The sequence below is a fragment of the Sceloporus occidentalis genome, unplaced genomic scaffold, assembly GCF_023333645.1.
Source record: "Sceloporus occidentalis isolate IW3139 unplaced genomic scaffold, rSceOcc1.0.p SCAF_1, whole genome shotgun sequence".
Taxonomy (NCBI): Eukaryota; Metazoa; Chordata; class Lepidosauria; order Squamata; family Phrynosomatidae; genus Sceloporus; species Sceloporus occidentalis.
This window is the reverse complement of record NW_028316981.1, coordinates 216,947,444-216,952,114: the sequence shown is the minus strand read 5'-3', so window position 1 is coordinate 216,952,114 and position 4,671 is coordinate 216,947,444. Positions and strand designations below refer to the sequence as shown.

The 4,671-nt window shown below is 44.5% G+C and overlaps 1 protein-coding gene across 1 annotated transcript in view; it reads left to right on the top strand.

Moving 5' to 3' along the window:
* The window catches only part of LOC149323423 (olfactory receptor 2A1/2A42-like), a 53,613-nt gene that overhangs the window by 616 nt on the left and 48,326 nt on the right, over window positions 1-4,671 (top strand). The window lies entirely within an intron of this gene.

Genomic DNA, 4,671 nt, shown 5'->3' with positions numbered 1-4,671 from the left:
ACTAAACTGGTTCTTTTCCAGATCAGTCTAGCAACTTGCCCTGCTCCGGCCCTCTCTGCCTCTCCCCGCCCCGTGAAAGAGGCTGGGATGAAAGAAAAGTTGCATTGGCAGCAGCAGAAGCAGCAGCGTCCCAGTTCATTAGACCCCAGCTGAGCGAAGAAAAGGCTGGGGAAAAGGAAAGGAGAAGAGGGAGGAGGTGAACAGATGATGATGATGAACAAGAAAATAGAGCAGCCTAGCTGAAAAGGATGTGTGTGCACTTTTGAGTTACAGGGACTAGTCTTACAGTTTGATTGACATCTCATTGTACAGCCTATTTGCTACTGTATCACTACAGTGGATCCTTGGTATCTGCTGGGGTTTGGTTCCAGGATCCCCTGTGGATACCACATCCATGGATGCTCAAAACCCATTAAATACAGTGGCACAATAGGATGGTGTCCCTTATATAAAATGGCAAAATCAAGGTCTCCTTTTTGGAATTATATATTTAAAAATATTTTCAAGACATGGATATCTGTGGATATAGACTAGAGGGCCAACTGTACTTTCTCCATCTCTGGCTCACAAACACAACACACCTCTTTCGCTGTATCTGTTTGCACTGACTTGTGGCAGCAGAATTGTCCCTGAAAGGGATGTATAGGACTGCCTTTACCATCATCCCTCTAAACCAAAAGTGTATCTACATGACATGTTTATAGCAGTTTTGTGCCACTTTGCTTGCCATGGCTGTATTATTTTAAGAAATACTGGGATGTTTAGTTTTTGACAAGGACTTAGAATTCTTTGTTAGAATGTTCTGACACACTACCTGCAAATGGGAATGCCGAGATTTAATCCTCACTTTCTGTTCCCATTTTATCTTGATTTTGATTAAGGCATGGGAAATTTAGTTCAAGAGAATGGACTAGAGCTCCACGCTACAAAAGCCAGCCTTCCTTAGGATGGAACCATGAATCATAGAATCATAGAATCATAGAATCGTAGAGTTGGAAGAGACCACTAGGGCCATCCAGTCCAACCCCCTGCCATGCAGGAAATCCAAATCAAAGCATCCCTGACAGATGGCCATCCAGCCTCTGTTTAAAGACCTCCAAGGAAGGAGACTCTATCACCTTCCGAGGAAGTGCATTCCACTGCCGAACAGCCCTTACTGTCAGGAAGTTCCTCCTAATGTTCAGGTGGAATCTCTTTTCCTGTAGCTTGCATCCATTGTTCCGGGTCCTGTTCTCTGGAGCAGCAGAAAACAAGCTTGCTCCCTCCTCAATATGACATCCTTTCAAATATTTAAACAGGGCTATCATATCACCTCTTAATCTTCTCTTCTCCAGGCTAAACATCCCCAGCTCCCTAAGTCGTTCCTTGTAGGGCATGGTTTCCAGACCTTTCACCATTTTAGTCGCCCTCCTTTGGACACGCTCCTTTTTGAATTGTGGTGCCCAGAACTGGACACAATATTCCAGGTGGGGCCTGTGAGCTTCCCTCCCCGCTTTAATTCTTGTCTGGCTCTTTGCTATGGAATTCTGGGAGTTGTTTGCTTGCTTTTGTGTGTTGCTCCAAACAGAGGAGCTTTTGTGGGTTCCTTCCCGGAGGGAAGGAGGAGAAGGTCCTGGGCATCCCTGCCATCCTTGCCTCCTGCAGGCTGCCAGCACAGGAGCCCCGCTGGACATGACACTAGAGGCCCCCGCAGAAACAGCCAGACCCTCTCCCTCTTGCTCTCTGCTCTGGCCCCCCTGTTTCCCTCTCTCTTTCTCTCTCTTTCCCTTCTTTCCTCTTCTCTCACTTGTCCCAACTTTCCTCCCTTCCCTCCCTCCTTCTTTCCCCCCTCACACACACACACCTTCCCTCACTGCAGTCGCTCGCCTGCCTGCCTCCCTCCCTGCCTGTCATTCTTTCAGCCAATCAGGAGACGGAGGAATGAGAGAACGGATTTGAGAACAGATAAGAATACCGCACACACCTCTGTTGGAACGTTCTCATCACGTTTCAGCTCTCTGGGAACACATTCATATCTGTACCCTCCTGGAACACATTTGGAACACATTTAAACGTTCTGAGAACCCGATTGGAACACATACGTGCGGTATACTCAAATGCGTTCCGTTCTCATCACGTGATGAGAACGGTCTCAGAATGCAGTGCGATAATCTTCTATATTCTGATCACTTCATTAATGGCCTATAGAAGAACATCAGAGTTCATTGTCTCTTGAGAAAGCCCTGGCACCCGGCATCTCATGGAATTCTTTGTCAGATGAAGCCATTTATCCAGCAGTAGAGTTTGAAAAAAGTTACTTTCTTGGACCAGAATGTCTAGAATCCCCCAGTTAGTGTGGCTAAGGGCCATGTTTGCTGGAGGATTTTAGGAGCTGTAATCCAAAAGTAACTTTTTAAATCTTTATCCAGCAGCCATACAGAGCAGAGCAAATGTATCTGATCCCAGGAGGATGCACACTTGTGTGCCTTTAATGACTGTAGGTCTTTGTGAAACCTTCACTATAGGTCAAGTGTTTTTCCCCTTCCAACCCCCCCCTTTCAATTTGCTTCCATGCTCCCAAAAGTGTCATGTGTTTAATTTCTCCAGGACAGGTTTTTTTGTAAAAATGAAAAGCCTAGCTGCTGACCATTTTGTCCCATGTCTTGCTTGAGTGTGTCTTACTTGGTGCGATTACAATCTCCCGTCTCAGCCACCTGAAAGAGGTGAGCTGGAAGAATTATGCTTTCCGCTTCAGGGTTTAGATGCAAACTACTTAAAGAACATTGTGTTCCTGGAAGTGGGGGAGGGCAGATAAACAATATCTTAGCTACAGTACAAGGGAAAAAAAGAATAAAAGCAGCAGTTGGCAACAAATTCTCAAAGAAACTTCAGTGGCGGATTAGGCAATAGCTAGGATTAATGGTTCCTGCTCTCTGTGCTCAGAACTCTGTGCTGTTTAGCAATGCCAATGGGCCTGCCTGCAACAGATTGGCCATGTTCCCTGTTTTACAGAGAGCGGTCCTCTGTGCAAAGGCAGTCTTCCATTTAAAGGAATAATCTCTTTGAAGAGCTCTTCATCCCTCCAAGTTCATTAGAAGAGAGAGGAGGGAGGAGTATTGAAGTTTCCCATCCGACAGGAAGCACCTGGGTGGCAGACTGGGTAGCTACATGGTCTCTTCAGTGAGTCACTGTCTTCTTTGCATTGGCAAGAAACATTGTGCTTTCACTGAAATCATAATTATGTTCATATCAGCATATGCACCATTTGTGTAAATTGATGTCTTCCCTTGTCCTCTATTTTGGTGATATATTTCCTTTCTTTTGACAATGCAGACATGGGCATTCTGGATCCTTTCATTTGGAGATGGTGTGGATTCTCTCATTATTACCTTTTGCCTTTGTCCATTTGCACCTTGCTGTTGTTGTTATCTGCCTTCGAGTAAATTTCGACTCATAGTGACCCGGTGGATGAGATAATTCCAACAACCCTATCTTCCACTTCTCTACTTAGTTCTTGCAAATTCATGTCTATGAACTCCATGATTGAGTCCATCTATCTGGCATGTTGTCTTCCTCTTCTACCCTCTACCTTTCCTAGCATTGTTGTCTTTTCCAGTGTTCCATGCCTTCTCATTATATAATAATAATAATAATAATAATAATAATAATAATAATAATAGTATTTATTTATATGCCACCCAATCAATCAATTATATGGCCAAGATACACCAGCTTCATAGAATCACAGAATCATAGAATCATAGAATTGGAAGAGACCGCAAGGGCCATCCAGTCCAACCCCCTGCCATGCAGGAAATCCAATCAAAGCATCCCCAATAGATGGCCATCCAGCCTCTGCTTAAAGACCTCCAAGGAAGGAGACTCCACTACACTCCGAGGAAGGAGTGTGTTCCACTGTCGAACAGCCCTTATTGTCAGGAAGTTCTTCGTAATGTTGAGGTGGAATCTCTTTTCCTGTAGCTTGCATCCATTGTTCTGTGTCCTGTTCTCTGGAGCAGCAGAAAACAAGCTTGCTCCCTCCTCAATATGACATCCTTTCAAATATTTAAACAGGGCTATCATATCACCAGGCTAAACATCCCCAGCTCCCTGAGTCGTTCCTCATAGGTTTCCAGACCTTTCACCATTTTAGTCACCCTCCTTTGGACATGCTCCAGTTTCTCAATGTCCTTTTTGAATTGTGGTTTCCAGACCTTTCACCATTTTAGTCACCCTCCTTTGGACATGCTCCAGTGTCTCAATGTCCTTTTTGAATTGTGGTGCCCAGAACTGGACACAATATTCCAGGTGGGGCCTGACCAGAGCAGAATACAGTGGCACTGTTACATCTCTTGATCTAGACACTTATACTTTTATTGATGCAGCCTAAAATTGCATTGGCCTTTTTAGCTGCCGCATCGCACTGTTGACTCATGTTCAACTTGAGTTCAACTTCAATTTAATCATCTTGGCTTGTAAGAAGATCTCTGCCTTGAGCTGTTCCAAGGCCCATCTATTTGACTTTTTGGCTGTCCATGGTATCCTCAGTACTCTTCTTTAGCACCACATCTAAAATGAGTTGATTTTCCCTTTGTCTGCTTCCTTTATTGTCCAGCTCTCACATCTGTACCTGGTGATGGAGAGTATGATGCCTTGGAGAATTCTAACTTTTGTGCTCAATTAGTTGTATAT